Below are 16,716 nucleotides of genomic sequence, written 5' to 3'. Positions count from 1 at the left end.
ACGCTCACTAGGTGGGCAGAGAATCAATTGCTCTTTCCCCAGGGAAACTGCCCAGGAAGGGCAGAATCTACATGGAATCAATGGTCCTGGCAGTCAAAGGAACCTGAGCCCGAAAGGCACTGAACCACCAGGAAAGAATATCATGATTGGTTGTGTGTGTCCCAATGAGCAGAATTATTTCAGTGGATTCCTTTGTTGACTTCAGCAGAGCATTTCCACCAAAGGAATATGAACCCAAGATTATTCTGCTTGCTACCCATTACTTTTGCTGCAGGTGCAGCTTTGACATTCGTATCGACTGGCATAAATCCACTGGAGTAGCCTTGTCTTCCAGCAGGAGAAAAGGGGGACTTCTTGTGACCCTATTTTTGTCCATCAGAAGTTTGACAGAATTGCAGCATTCATGGCCCCTCCTCCTCATCTGAAATCCTTAGCATATTTTAAGCTTATTTTCATGGCTTTTAGAAAGAAGATTTAGATAGTAATGCATATTTATGAGGCCATCAAATATAAGAGTACTTTAAAAAAGAGAGAGAGAGAGAATTATCTTTAAAAGTGGAATTTTATATTCATGCTAATGTGTATCTTTTTTTATAGATGGGTTTTGTGCTTCATCCTGCAGTATCTGTGGCCTCATTAAGAAATTCTAAATTTGTACAAAAGTGAAGTCAAAAAATTGCTTCAGGTGAAAATGATTTATTTCTGAGGGGCATGCCTGGCTTCCCTCCTGGTGAAACTTTCTAAACAACCCCACTCCCATGCCAGCCATTATTTGGTAGTTGAAATAGTATTTTGTACTCATTAAAATCTTCCAGAAAATTAGAAACATTGGAGGTAAATTCCAGGCAAAAATGGGTATGATCAAAAACAAAGATGGCAAGGACCTAACAGAAGAAGAATAGATCAAGAAAAGGTGGCAAGAATATACAGAAGACCTGTATAGGAAGGATAACAATATCGGGGATAGCTTTGACGGTGTGGTCAGGGAGCTAGAGCCAGACATCCTGAAGAGTGAGGTTGAATGGGCCTTAAGAAGCATTGCTAATAACAAGGCAGCAGGAGACGACGGCATCCCAGCTGAACTGTTCAAAATCTTGCGAGATGATGCTGTCAAGGTAATGCATGCTATATGCCAGCAAATTTGGAAAACACAAGAATGGCCATCAGACTGGAAAAAATCAACTTATATCCCCATACCAAAAAAGGGAAACACTAAAGAATGTTCAAACTATCGAACAGTGGCACTCATTTCACATGCCAGTAATGCTTAATGATCTTAATGCTCAAGATCCTGCAAGGTAGACTTCAGCAACTCATGGAGCGAGAATTGCCAGATGCACAAGCTGGGTTTAGAAAAGGCAGAGGAACTAGGGACCAAATTGCCAATATCTGCTGGATAATGGAAAAAGCCAGGGAGTTTCAGAAAAACATCTATTTCTGTTTTATTGACTATTCTAAAGCCGTTGACTGTGTGGACCATAACAAATTGTGGCAAGTTCTTAGCGGTATGGGGATACCATCTTGTATGCCTCCTGAAGAATCTGTATAACGACCAAGTAGCAACAGTAAGAACAGACCACGGAACAACGGACTGGTTTAAGATTGGGAAAGGAGTACGGCAGGGCTGTATACTCTCACCCTACCTATTCAACTTGTACGCAGAACACATCATGCGACATGCTGGGCTTGAGGAATCCAAGGCTGGAGTTAAAATCGCTGGAAGAAACATTAACAATCTCAGATATGCAGATGATACCACTTTGATGGCTGAAAGCGAAGAGGAACTGAGGAGCCTTATGATGAAGGTGAAAGAAGAAAGTGCAAAAGCTGGCTTGCAGCTAAACCTCAAAAAAACCAAGATTATGGCAACCAGCTTGATTGATAACTGGCAAATAGAGGGAGAAAATGTAGAAGCAGTGAAAGACTTTGTATCTCTAGGTGCGAAGATTACTGCAGATGCTGACTGCAGTCAGGAAATCAGAAGACGCTTAATCCTTGGGAGAAGAGCAGTGACCAATCTCGATAAAATAGTTAAGAGCAGAGACATCACACTGACAACAAATGTCCGCATAATTAAAGCAATGGTGTTCCCCGTAGTAACATATGGCTGCGAGAGTTGGACCATAAGGAAGGCTGAGAGAAGGAAGATCGATGCTTTTGAACTGTGGTGTTGGAGGAAAATTCTGAGAGTGCCTTGGACTGCAAGAAGATCAAACCAGTCCATCCTCCAGGAAATAAAGCCAGACTGCTCACTTGAGGGAATGATATTAAAGGCAAAACTGAAATACTCTGGCCACATAATGAGAAGACAGGACACCCTGGAGAAGATGCTGATGGTAGTGAGAGTGGAGGGCCAAAGGAAGAGGGGCCGACCAAGGGCAAGTTGGATGGATGATATTCTAGAGGTGATGGACTCGTCCCTGGGGGAGCTGGGGGTGTTGACGACCAACAGGAAGCTCTGGCGTGGGCTGGTCCATGAAGTCACGAAGAGTCGGAAGCGACTAAACGAATAAACAATAACAAACTCATTAAAAACCTCTGAATCGTTTTTAAAGGAGAATGCAGGATTTCACTGCAAAGTCATCAATGAACAAGAGAGTCACTAATTAATATTGAAGCATTCTGTAGCTAGAAACAATACGTTTAATTGCAAGCAATCATGAAATGCAGTTGAACACTGGAAAACAAGTGCTTAATTTCAGTCATCTTCAGCTTTCCATGCTAATGTAGTTCTACTATTCCTCTTGGGGTTTTATGTTTTTGTTTTGTTGCTTTTGTTTTTAGAGGGTGCCTTTGAATCAGTGTTGACTCCTGGTGACTGCCTGGATAAGTCCCTGAAGTTTTCTTGGCAAGGTTTTGCAAAACTGGTTTGCCATTGCCTGCTTCCCAGGGCTGAGATGGAGTGACTGGCCCAAGGCCGCCCTGCTGGCTTTGTGCCCAAGGCAGGACTAGAAGTTGGGGCCTCCCGGTTTCTAGCCTGGTGCCTTAACCACAACACTAAACTGGATATTACTCTTGTTTAGCCATGTATAATTTATCTAAAGAAGGACAAATATAATCCCCACATAAAACAAACTATTTCTAAATAAACCAAAGGGTAACTTTGTTAGCAGAGTGTTTTGATGTCTGGAGATGCTGCTCCAGTCAGGATGATACTTCAAAGGTGGCTGACACATTATTCTTTATACCTCATGAAGGAGGAGAAGGAGGAGGAGGAAGAGGGGGGGATGACATCATATCATAGAGATTGAAATACAGAATAACTTCAAAAACTGCCACCTACTGACAAAACCAAGCAATACACTATAGGACACAGTACAGGTAAGTTACAACAACAAATGGGATCAGGATTGCTGTTGCTAAGTGATGCAGTCGTAAAGTGCAATGTCCATGTGACCGTATTGCTTAGTTATAGCAATCCCAGGCAGTCCTGGTTGCCATTGTAATCCCGAGATGCCGGGGTCATTAAGTGGGAAGTGGCGGGAGTCCCAGGCAAGGAGTGGGGGGTGCCACAGGGGGATGGAGAAGGCCCAGTACAGGCCATGTGCGGGCTGGGGAAGGGGCTGCTGCAGAGTGGCAGGAGCACAGGAAGGCTGGGGGGGAGTGGTGCATGCGAGCGAAGAGGGGAAGGAGGCCCTGCTCATGGTTACTCATGCCTTGGTCACCTCCCAACTGAACTACTGCAACACTCTCTAAATGGGGCAGCCCGTGAAAACCATCCAGAAGGTTCAATTGGTCCAGAATTCAGCAGCATGGGTGCATCTCATTATGCCTACATGACACCACTACTCTGCGAGCTGCACCAGCTCCCAATAGGCTTCTGGGTGTGGTGGTTACCTTCTTAAAGCCCTGCATGGCCTGGGACCAGCTTCTCCCAAGAACATCTCCCCACCCCACATGCTCCCACAGGAAGGGCATGCTCCAGGTTCCTTCTTTTAAATCTGGTCATAAAAGTGTGTCTTTTCTGTGGCTGCCCCTGCTCTCTGGAACGATCTCCTTGCCAATATACGAGACAACCCAACATTCCTTGCCTTTAGGAAAGCCCTGAAGACTGGGCTGTTCCCTCAGGTATTGGGGCTGGTTGTCCCAGATGGGTCAAATGGGAGTCCCCCCATGGTTGTTTGGTGTGTGTTTGGTTGCCATTTTACATTTTAGCTTTTGTGTTTGTATATTGGTTGTTCATTGTTAGTTTATTATTATTGTGTGTTTATGTTGTATGCTGCCCAGAGTCACATTGTCTGAGTTGAGCAGTCTTATAAATCTTGAAATAAAAAATGGAATTGAAAGGTCAACTCAGAGCTCTTTTGACGACCCCTAGTAGCATATCTCCACAGCTCTGCAAAAACTTAAAGGACTGCAAAACTGAGCAAGACCTGTTCAGTACTCTAGGCAGCTCCATCAGAAGGTCGAACTAATCATCCAATCTTACCAGCCTACATCAATGTCCATAGTAGTGAAGTGAGCAGTTGTCCAATGTCCTAATTTCATACAGTTTTTGCTTTAATGCTGTATAGAGTAACCAAACTTCATCTACCTTTTTTGCATTTGATCTGCTTAACCGGACTTTGATTTTGCCTGAGGTGCCTCATCTTTGCCAATAGTCTGGCTTTTGGATTAAATAGGACACCCATCACACCACTATTTTTCTACTGTTAATCACTGTAGAAGCTTTTTTTTTAAATAGAGCTATGTATTACAACTTCAGCAAAGGATCATTACCTTGTCGTGGTGCTGGAGCTTGAGCACTTCAATGATGCCATGAGCTAAACCGTGAAGGGCCACCCAAGATGGGAAGATCATGACAGAGAGGTCAGACTAAATGCGATCCCCGGGGAAGGTAATGGCAACCCACCCCAGTATTCTTGCCATGAAAACTCAATGGATCAGTACAACCAGAGATATGTCGGTATACCATCGGAAGATGAGACCCCCAGGTCGGAAGATGGTCAAAATGCTACTGGGGAGGAACAGAGGATGAGTTCAACTAGCCCCAGACGTGATGACGCAGCTAGCTCAAAGCCGAAAGGACGGCTAGCGGCCGACGGTGCTGGTGGTGAACGGCGAATCCGATGTTCTAAGGATCAACACACCATTGGAACCTGGAATGTAAGATCTATGAGCCAGGGCAAATTGGATGTGGTTATTGGTGAGATGTCAAGATTAAAGATAGACATTCTGGGCATCAGTGAACTGAAATGGACTGGAATGGGCCACTTCACATCAAACGACCACCAGATCTACTACTGTGGACAAGAGGACCACAGAAGAAATGGAGTAGCCTTCAAAATTAATAGTAAAGTGGCTAAAGCAGTGCTTGGATACAATCCAAAAAACAATAGAATGATCTCAATTCGAATTCAGGGCAAGCCATCTAACATCACAGTGATCCAAATATTCGCCCCAACCACAGATGCTGAAGAAGCTGAAGTAGAGCAGTTCTATGAGGATCTGCAGCACCTACTGGACAACATGCCTAAAAGAGATGTTATTTTCATCATGGGAGACTGGAATGCTAAAGTGGGCATTCAAATGACATCTGGAATTACAGGTAAGCATGGCCTGGGAGAACAAAACGAAGCAGGACATAGGCTGATAGAATTTTGCCAAGGCAACTCACTCTGCATAACAAACACTCTCTTCCAGCAACCTAAGAGACGGCTTTATACATGGACTTCCCCAGATGGACAACACCAAAACCAGATTGACTACATCCTTTGCAGCGAAAGGTGGCGGACATCTATACAGTCAGTAAAAACAAGACCTGGAGCTGATTGTAGTTCAGATCACGAACTTCTTCTTGCACAATTTAGGATCAGACTAAAGAGATTAAGGAAGACCCACAGATCAGCTAGATATGAGCTCACTAATATTCCTAAGGAATATGCAGTGGAGGTGAAGAATAGATTTAAGGGACTGGACTTAGTAGATAGGGTCCCAGAAGAACTATGGACAGAAGTCCGCAACATTGTTCAAGAGGCGGTAACAAAATACATCCCAAAGAAAGAGAAAACCAAGAAGGCAAAATGGCTGTCTGCTGAGACACTAGAAGTAACCCAAGAAAGAATGAAAGCAAAAGGCAACAGTGATAGGGAGAGATATGCCCAACTAAATGCAAAATTCCAGAGGTTAGCCAGAAGAGATAAGGAATTATTTTTAAACAAGCAATGCGTGGAAGTGGAAGAAGACAATAGAATAGGAAGGACAAGAGACCTCTTCCAGAAAATTAGAAACATCGGAGGTAAATTCCAGGCCAAAATGGGTATGATCAAAAACAAAGATGGCAAGGACCTAACAGGAGAAGAAGAGATCAAGAAAAGGTGGCAAGAATATACGGAAGACCTGTATAGGAAGGATAACAATATCAGGGATAGCTTTGACGGTGTGGTCAGTGAGCTAGAGCCAGACATCCTGAAGAGTGAGGTTGAATGGGCCTTAAGAAGCATTGCTAATAACAAGGCAGCAGGACGGCATCCCAGCTGAACTGTTCAAAATCTTGCGAGATGATGCTGTCAAGGTAATGCATGCTATATGCCAGCAAATTTGGAAAACACAAGAATGGCCATCAGATTGGAAAAAATCAACTTATATCCCCATACCAAAAAAGGGAAACACTAAAGAATGTTCTAACTATCGAACAGTGGCACTCATTTCACATGCCAGTAATGCTTAATGATCTTAATGCTCAAGATCCTGCAAGGTAGACTTCAGCAACTCATGGAGCGAGAATTGCCAGATGCACAAGCTGGGTTTAGAAAAGGCAGGGACCAAATTGCCAATATCCGCTGGATAATGGAAAAAGCCAGGGAGTTTCAGAAAAACATCTATTTCTGTTTTATTGACTATTCTAAAGCCTTTGACTGTGTGGACCATAACAAATTGTGGCAAGTTCTTAGCGGTATGGGGATACCATCTTGTCTGCCTCCTGAAGAATCTGTATAACGACCAAGTAGTAACAGTAAGAACAGACCACGGAACAACGGACTGGTTTAAGATTGGGAAAGGAGTACGGCAGGGCTGTATACTCTCACCCTACCTATTCAACTTGTACGCAGAACACATCATGCAACATGCTGGGCTTGAGGAATCCAAGGCTGGAGTTAAAATCGCTGGAAAAAACATCAACAATCTCAGATATGCAGATGATACCACTTTGATGGCTGAAAGCGAAGAGGAACTGAGGAGCCTTATGATGAAGGTGAAAGAAGAAAGTGCAAAAGCTGGCTTGCAGCTAAACCTCAAAAAAACCAAGATTATGGCAACCAGCTTGATTGATAACTGGCAAATAGAGGGAGAAAATGTAGAAGCAGTGAAAGACTTTGTATTTCTTGGTGCGAAGATTACTGCAGATGCTGACTGCAGTCAGGAAATCAGAAGACGCTTAATCCTTGGGAGAAGAGCAATGACAAATCTCGATAAAATAGTTAAGAGCAGAGACATCACACTGACAACAAATGTCTGCATAATTAAAGCAATGGTGTTCCCCGTAGTAACATATGGCTGTGAGAGCTGGACCATAAGGAAGGCTGAGAGAAGGAAGATCAATGCTTTTGAACTGTGGTGTTGGAGGAAAATTCTGAGAGTGCCTTGGACTGCAAGAAGATCAAACCAGTCCATCCTCCAGGAAATAAAGCCAGACTGCTCACTTGAGGGAACGATATTAAAGGCAAAACTGAAATACTTTGGCCACACAATGAGAAGACAGGACACCCTGGAGAAGATGCTGATGCTAGGGAGAGTGGAGGGCAAAAGGAAGAGGGGCCGACCAAGGGCAAGGTGGATGGATGATATTCTAGAGGTGATGGACTCGTCCCTGGGGGAGCTGGGGGTGTTGACGACCAACAGGAAGCTCTGGCGTGGGCTGGTCCATGAAGTCACGAAGAGTCGGAAGCGACTAAACGAATAAACAACAACATGTATTACAAGCTCAAATGTTACTTTACCTTAGTCCTTCATAACATTGCTCCTGATCTCATCACCCTTCTAGCCCTGAAATGTCTCCCTGCAGACATCTAGGATAACTATCCTACTAAAGAATTTAGGGAAACGGATGTTTTGGCTAATCCATCTAGAAGACTAATTGGGGTTTTGTTTTGTTTTTTTGGTTGGCACACCTTTAATAGTTTAAGCCAAGGTATGTGTGACTTTTCCTTAAATCAAACAGATTTAAATTATGTAAACCTTTCTTTATGTCAAAAAGAAATATAGGCCAAAGCACTTATTAAACAGCATGTAGCTGTAATGGTTGCCTATTCTAAAACACCATCAAACTCATGAACAGGAATTCAAAGATATCTGATTTATTAAAGAACAGCATGCAGGATCACAGAGAAAGCTGAGAATGATGAAAGCGCACCAAATTCAAACTAAAAACTCTTTGTGCAAATGAAATCCCTCCCCCCGTAGAATCTTCTCAAGTTCACAATCCCAGGTGCTCCTAACGGTTTCTGATGGTCTGTGGGAAAAGTCCTTGGACAGATAACATAACCCAAACACATTCCATTGTACCGATTTCACATACAGAGTGTGGTACAAGGTCTCACAGCAGCTCCCTCCCAAACAGAAACGTGCGTCAGCACCATGGCATGTGGAACATTACGATGTATAAACTACATTGAATCAGTGAACATGACAGTAGCAGACACAGAGCACCCACTGGATCTAGCCAGGACCCCAAATTTTATCCAGCAGGCACTCTGCCTCCCCTATGGCATACTTAAGGACCCAGCCATCGGAGGGCCTTTACTCCGGCACGTTGTCACAACCTCCCCTCAGCTGTCCTCGAGGGCCGATACAGGAAGATTCCTTCCCCAAAGAGACAAGGCCCTGTTGCTCTGGACACACAGAAACAACAGAGCGTGTGCTTCTCCGGTGCCGGTTCTACAAAGACATTTGCACTAGCCTCATCTCACCATTGCTACATAAATACCCAGGGCGCACAGGACAATTCTACACCTCCCTGCTGCTTTCAGATGCCAGCCCTGCTCCAACATACAACGTTGCCAGCTTCTGTGCAGAAGCGCCCAAAATTTGTCGGAGGATGACCTGTGCTATGAACTAGATTTAATGAGCGCCTAGTTCGCCTTCGCGGAGTGCTCTGTATAGTCTTCCACATACTAACCTTTTATGCTCCCCTATGCCCATCTAATGCTCCTACACCTTCTTTTAGATTTTTGCTATATACTGTATGTATACACACACACACACACATAAAGTAAATATATTTAGTTTTTAAGTCATATATCTTTTTCATAAATTTTATTTTTACTTTTGATGTATACTTTGCTTTTTTAATGACCGTACCCCCATCTTCCTTGTGCTGGTCTATGACCATAATAAAGATTTGTTTTGAAGAACTATATTATTAATTTTGTAATCTGTTTATAATCTCAGTAAAGTTGTCTGCCAAACACCTCTGCAAATGTGAATGAGCAGCACCAAAGCAATTAAAGCTCTCATGTTGTTTGTTCAGTACCTTACTCATGTGAAGAAGTTTGTTTTATACACACCACATAAACCCATGTGCACACACATTATAGTATTTTACACATATAGATTTAATGGGACTATAACGGCCAGGTCAGATTAATCCCACTGTAACATCCTTCAGCCTTCCATCCTTTTTCACAACCCAGCTGGTTCCTTCCCTTTCATATTTACATAAGCAGAGATGTAAATAAGCAAACCCTTTTCATATTGTGGGTTTGATGAGATCAGGTAAATTAAATGCACATCCCCATCCTGAGGTTAACATTTGTTATCATTGTCCTGTTGATACAACTGCCTGTGTTCTGTTCCTTCAAACTTCTCATCTGGACTGTTGCAACCATCTTCTCTACTGTGGTCAAAGCTCTGATTTCATCACTGTCTGTGGCCTTAATGAAGCCACCTGGAACTGTAGGCTGCATTACAGAAAGGACTAGAAGTGTGAACCATTCCAGAAATGATGGAGTTCTGTATTAGTCAGTTCTCATGTTATTTAGCCAGTGGCAGTACTGAGCCCTGTCTGCACTCAGAAACGAAGCAGGATTGGGTCTTGACATGAACCTTCAGGGGACACTGGGTCTCTAGGCTGGACCAGAAAGTGAAACAATGATCCAAGCAGCAGCAATGGCAAACCACTTCTGTTCTGCTGCCATATATTTATTTTTAATTAATCCTGTTCTGGAAAAAAAATACTTTTCCATACCAATGTCCATTCCATTTGATGAAAGAAAATTTGCTTTTGAAATTCCTTTCTAGGAAGAATAGAATTTCAGAACCTTCTTATAGGTGTTTGTCATCTTATTTAGCAACTATCTGGCCATAAGGTATCTAAATGTCCTGCCTTTCAATGCATAAGCCCCCTTGCGGCCCACTAAGCATGTTCTTCCAAGCAAGCATTTTCTGCAAGGCTAGCCCAACAGAGCCCACCCTTGCAGTGGCCAAGACAATCTCTTCTGGTGAAGTGGAGAAAACATTTAGTAATTTTGTCAAAAAAACAGCTTGCCTGAATGGCAGTGAATGTTCATCCTGTAGGCTGCTTTCCTTGCTAAGGAAAGCAAGCAAACCCATGCTAGGTCCACATGTGAGCCTGTGTGTATGCCAAGCCCACAGTTACGCAACAGCCGCTGATTGAGCCAGCAAAATGCAAAGACAAAAGATCAGCGGTCCAATTTCCTGCCAAACACAGTTCGGTGCAGACCACTGGTCCCAGCTTTCAGTTACCTCCCTATCATTCTGATATTGAGATGGAGAAAACCGTGATAGTTTGGTCAGCAAGAATGGGATTCCTGGATTTGCCTGACTTTCAGCACATAGTCCAATTAAGATATAAATTCTGATTTCTAAGTGGTGCAGCCTTTTCAAGGTCAAAAACAAGTACAGACACATACCTTCATTGTTACATAGTTGATTGCTTAATCTACATAAGAAATTTAACATAATTAATATTTATTATGCACGTCTCCCCACCACGATGCCCCTCCACCCACAACTCCTCTGTCAGCAGCAGGATAGCAAAGGAGTCCTGACAATCAGGTCCCAAAATCCCGGAGTCCCCCCAGCCAGGCTTGGGAAGCCTTACTGTTGGAGGCCCAGAGGACAGAACTGCCACAGAAAGTGCCACTTTCCTGGGAGCCAGTACCCTAGCAGCCACAGATTTCTTCAAGGAAATAAAATTGTTCACAACGTTGCTAAAGAAGCAGCTTTATCTTTATTCAGCATTCAAAGAAGTTGCAGAAGTGAACTAGATAGTCCAGCCCCCATACAAAAATTGTAAATGGTAGCTGGGATTCCCTCACAGTCAGAGGCTGAGAAACTCTGTAAGACCATCATCTGGATCATCACTCATCACCCCCCAGTAATGTCACAGCATCCAGGTTCTCCAAAAGATCGCCCACATATTGCTGCAGATCTGCCCACACAGCAGGGATTTCCTACCTCCTGCCTAGTGGTGGCAGCCTATCTGAAGAGGGAGGGCCATAGCTCATTTTTTGAGAGGAGTGAAGGTCTGTATAAGGTTCCCTAGACCTCCCTTCATTCTTCTGTGCCTCTGTCCAAGGACAGCTTCTAGTTTATATGCATAGAATCCATGGGGTATAAGTTCTGCAGTTGTTCAGGTCTCTTGCATCAGGATTTTATCAGTAAGGTCATTGGGGTCTGAAGCTTTGTGCCTGAGCCAGACTGCCAAATTCCACATATATTTACACTGGGATGGATTAAGTCACTTGGAGAGCACTATTTTGTGGACAGGGAGGCCAGAGTCTGGCATCTGCAGATCCCCAGTGGCAATCTGCAGCTCAGTTACTTTATCTGAAATGCAGCATCTGAATCTATACTCTGTTGGGTTAATTGCATGTCACGTTGTGTCAAAAAATGCCAGGGAACATAGACATTTTGAAGCGAACATGAATGGGACAGAGGCCTTCAGACAACTTTTCCATGTCATGGAAATCTGCCACATCCTGTCCTTCAAGGGCAGGACCAGCACAGGCCTGTTGAATTCTTGATTACCCACTTTTTAAAAAAATTAGCACCATGGAGACAATTTCTGGGACAAAAGTACATTCATACCAATATTGCAGAAGGACCTGAAGCCAGCACAAAGAGGCCAAGTGGTCCTGATACTTTTCCTTTGCAGAAGGAGCTCAAAGTCCCAGAATGTTTTTTCTTTGGAGAAGCAGAGCTGGAAAGATTTCAAGGGTCCCTGGAAGCTCCTGAATTGGTACCAACATATAGGTGATGCACACATATCTTTGTCTCCAGCTTGGAAGAATCTTATCTCCTGAACCCGTTTTGCACCTTTTGTGGCTAGATTCATACCTTGCACTAGCCTGTTAATTAAATGGAGTTTTTATGGCTGGGAGAATCCAGCCATTCTAATAACAAGTTGTATGAACTAAGTAATCAGAACACTATTAAGAAGCAAATGTATTTTTTTGTAAACTGGAGGGAGCCCAGCCTGTGAGTAACAAGACGTATGAACAGCAGCATATATTTACAAAACTGAGCTGAACTGCCTGAAGAGGCCTTAGCGAAAGGAAGGCTTTGCAGAACAGGGCAGTGTATTTCAAGGTGTAAGTGCCCACTTCAGATTTGTCTGGGCCACCAGAGTTCAGGCAATACCTTTAGTCCTGCTACCATAGAGGGAGTACTTGGCAGGCAGATCTGACGGAAGAAGCCCAGCTGCTACTACAAGGAAGAGATGTTTATGGCTTCGTAGGAGCCTGGAAGGGAACTGTCGCCATCCATTCCCCACAATTTTGCCATCTGCAAGAGGGACTGTGCTTGGGGCAACCAATCACAAGTGTCACAAGGAGAATGGACTACTTTAACCCTGTATACAGAGCAACTGACAAGCACGGTTGTTTACCTACCTGCTCAGTTCACATCAACAAAGGTCTTCAGGTTTTTGAACCAACGTCTGCATTATTTTAATCCTTCCCAAAGAAATAGAATGGGGGAAAGAAATTATGTAAATGTGTTCTGGACTCTGTCTACCCTTCAGGAGAATACAGTAACTCTCCAAAACTTGAATAGAACAAGACATTTGGTGCAAAGGGCCAAAGGAAGATCAAGTTCAAAAACAGATCCAGCTGGGGGCTACAGAGAAAAAAAGAATCCCCCAATGTTTCCTGATGGGGGGGCAGTTGTACAGCCTCTTGGCATGTTGCCAACTGCTCCATTCTAAGCGTCTTCCCTCCTCCCCGCTGCCCCCCGGGTACCCACAGCAGAGCACATGCAGCCTGCCCCGTGCTTCCCAGCACACGCACATACATGATCACACAAAGGCGCAACAAGAGGGGAGAGCAGAAATGCACACAAGCAAATGCGACTATTCACAGGGCAAAAATGTCAGTACCTCGTACAGGTACTACTGATAGAAGGGTCAAAACTAATTCCAAAAGACAGGCTCGTTCTTGTTCTGTATGCAGACAAACTACTCTTGTTGAATTAACATTGATGGTTAATTTGCTACCGAAATTTGCTAGCATCGTTTATTACCACCTCTGATAATTACTTCACTATTATTATTACTGGTGATGAAATTTCAGGCAGCAGCATTTGCAGGAGGGGTCAAAACGGTAAGAGCTGGTGTTGCAAAGCAAGCTTCCTCCTGGGTATGTATGAAAAGGGCAGGTGGGCTTCATATCCCGATACCACATCCACCATATTGCCCATTTTGACCGATCCCGTGGGTGCCACGGATTGTGGGTGACTTCTCAGTAGCAACATACACAAAGGAATGAGGAAATCCAGTCTAACAATGGCTATGGCTTTGCAATAGATTGATAGAAAGGTTAAGAAGGGAAGGGTTCTTCCTTCCCTCTCCAATGATAAATTCATGAAAGAGGAAGGGAAATGAAAGCATCTGCAGGAACGAATGGCTTCCATTTGAACAGAAACAAGCCAAGGACGGGGTCTTTGCGCATTCCACTTTACCATGATATTTGTGCTTCACTTTACTTAGAAATACCAGCGCATGTCGGCCAGCACAACGTGCTTTAAACTTGCTTTAGAAAAATTCAGTCCAATGGCCAGAATTGTGCTGAGCAAACAGTCAGTGCAGAGAAGATCAGCCTCTGATCTATGGTTCAAATTACTTGTGAGCAGCAGCATTGCAAAAGGCAAGTGATGCTTTCTGGGCATCAGATTCCAATCTACAAACTTTAAATAACATTGACATTCTTTGCAGAGTAGTTGTCAGAATGCCCTAATTCATGCTGGAGGGAGTCATTTTGAAAGGTGGCATTTTTATTTTTTATTATTAAATTCATACACGTCCATCTCACTATAAATTATTATCACTATTATTAGGCTGGGGAATGAGACAGGGCAAAGGATTTCCCATCCCTTCCAGGGTGCAATGGCGTGCTGAGTTTCTCCATGTTTCTTTCTCTTTCCTTCTTCCCAAGGTCTTGGCCCTGCACATTTCCCTGATATCTTCGTTACTAAACTGTGTTCTTTATGACGCAGAACAGAGAATATTCCCCAGGATCAAGCAGTCATCCCTCTGAAAACCTGACCCAATAGCGCTGCAGTGTGACTGCCTGATCTAAGCTGCAAAAATCCAGTGATAGGTTTCTGCATCTGTTTGCTTCCATCTAGTGGTCTTCCAGATTTTTGTAACTCAGATGTGGTAGCTCTAGCAATAGGTCTCTTTCTTGTAAAGTTTATAAGACGAAGATTTACTTCATTCTTTCTCACATAATCCTCATTAACAGTTTGTGGAGCACAGGTTTCTTGAATAGTCTCTAAAGTTGCCTGAGGCAACTCCACAGGACCTGTACAGCTGGATTCCAACTCAGAGTGAATCTGACTTTATCTGACAGATGCCTAGAATAATCCTCACAGCAGCCCCACAGTTGTTCCTGCAGTTGCTCCTTTCCCAAGAGGGCCCAGGTTGGCACCAGAGAAATTATTTAGAATGCACAAAGGCACTTCAAATGTATGTTGGAAATGTGAACAGCACGAAGAGACATTTTATCATGCTTGGTGGAACATGTAAGAGAGATAAAAAAATTTGGATTCAAATTTTTATCTCACTTTGATACAGAAGATTTTAAAGATCAATATTCAGTTGAAGCCAGATTTTTTCCTTTTAGAATTAAGCGAGTTAGAAAAAGTCATGGAAGATTGTTTCAATGTATGATTACTGCAATGAGATTACTATATGCAGAGTTGGAAAGGTTCACCACTACTCACTATGGAGGGATGATTGGTGAAGTTGACAGATTTTGCTGAAACAGATAAATTGACTTGATTAGAGAAATGACACTATCTACATTTATTGGTAACTGGAAGCCTCTTAGGATTTTTGCATAAAAATGAAAAAAAAATGAACTTATGGTTTAGGATAGAGTATTATATGCCATTAGAGAGGTTGAAATTCATTGTACTTATAACTGCTATGAAGAATATTGGAAGCCACTTCCTTGTATTTATTTTTCCTTTGTCCATTTCTTTTTCTTTTCTTGTGCTTTCTGCTTTTTCCTTTCCTTTTCCCACCTTACTTTGTATTAGTGTGTGTTCATTTTTATTTTAAAAGCCTTAATAAAAATTACATACGAAAACCAGGGAGCCCTCCAGAAGCCATGCGATCCAAGGCCAAAGTCGCTCTCTCATTCCAAGTGGTGACCAAAGCCTCAGTTGAACCATGTTCCAGAGCCTCAAGGACAACCCCAAACTCCCTCTAGAACGCAACAGGGTCCATCACATGCGTGGGGCGGCCATTCGAACAGGTCCTGAGCAAGGAGGTGAGAAGCAGCAGGCAGCACTGAACACACATTGGATCTGTCCCCTCCACACCTGTGGTTTATTGCTCTGTTCATCTACCAAGGACTCTTTGGTAGTGGTTATTTCCTTCTGAGGTGAGAATGTATAACTGATTATTTCAAGTGAACTTGAAATAATCATTAAATTCCAAGGCAGCCAAACAGCATGTTCTTGGAAGGGTAAACACAGAGAACAAAGTTGATGAGAGCCCAGCTGTTTGAGAGAGCTTGATTGCCATACTTGAGCAATTTCCACCCACCCACAGCCCCCTGGAACATGAAATCGTTGTTTTCACAGTACTTAACAGCTGTCATGTTAAGGAAGAGAACAAAATGTAGCGGTTACAAAATCAATATTTTCGCAGGCAACAAAAGGATAAAGGTCCAGAGATGCTCAGCAAAGGAAAGTGCCTGCCTGTTTGGGTTTACTGTACATAGCTGAGAAAAAGATTAGTTTACGCAGAGCATCACCCAAAGGAACCCAGAGCATGCCAACCCTCCTAGATTGAACCATCCAGGCAGATGCTATGGGAGACAGGCGGTCCCTCAAGTAACCAGGCCAATATGCCACGTAAGGCTTAATAGGTAGCAACCAGGACCTTGAATTGCACTTGGAAGCAAACTGGCAATCAGTGCAGCTCACGAAGCAGATGTGTTATATGGGCATACCAAGGCATGCCCATCATTGCCCATGCCACTGCATTCTGGACCAGCTGCTTCCAGGTGGTCTTCAAAGGCACCCCGTGTAGAGTGTGTTGCAGTAATCAAACCATGAGACTCTGCCCAGAATCCCTCTTTTGCAGGAGATGGGCAGTGACGAAATTTGGTAAATAAGTAAATGAGGTGACCAGTGACTGTTTGAAGGGCTCCCTGAGCTAGGAAAAGGCACAACTGGTAAAGTTGTGTATTTGTATTACTGTAGTACCTTTAGATCCAGAAAAAGCCTTTGACTTGGTTCCAATTA

The sequence above is a fragment of the Candoia aspera genome, chromosome 13 (assembly GCF_035149785.1).
Source record: "Candoia aspera isolate rCanAsp1 chromosome 13, rCanAsp1.hap2, whole genome shotgun sequence".
Taxonomy (NCBI): Eukaryota; Metazoa; Chordata; class Lepidosauria; order Squamata; family Boidae; genus Candoia; species Candoia aspera.
Note: the sequence above shows the minus strand (reverse complement) of the source record.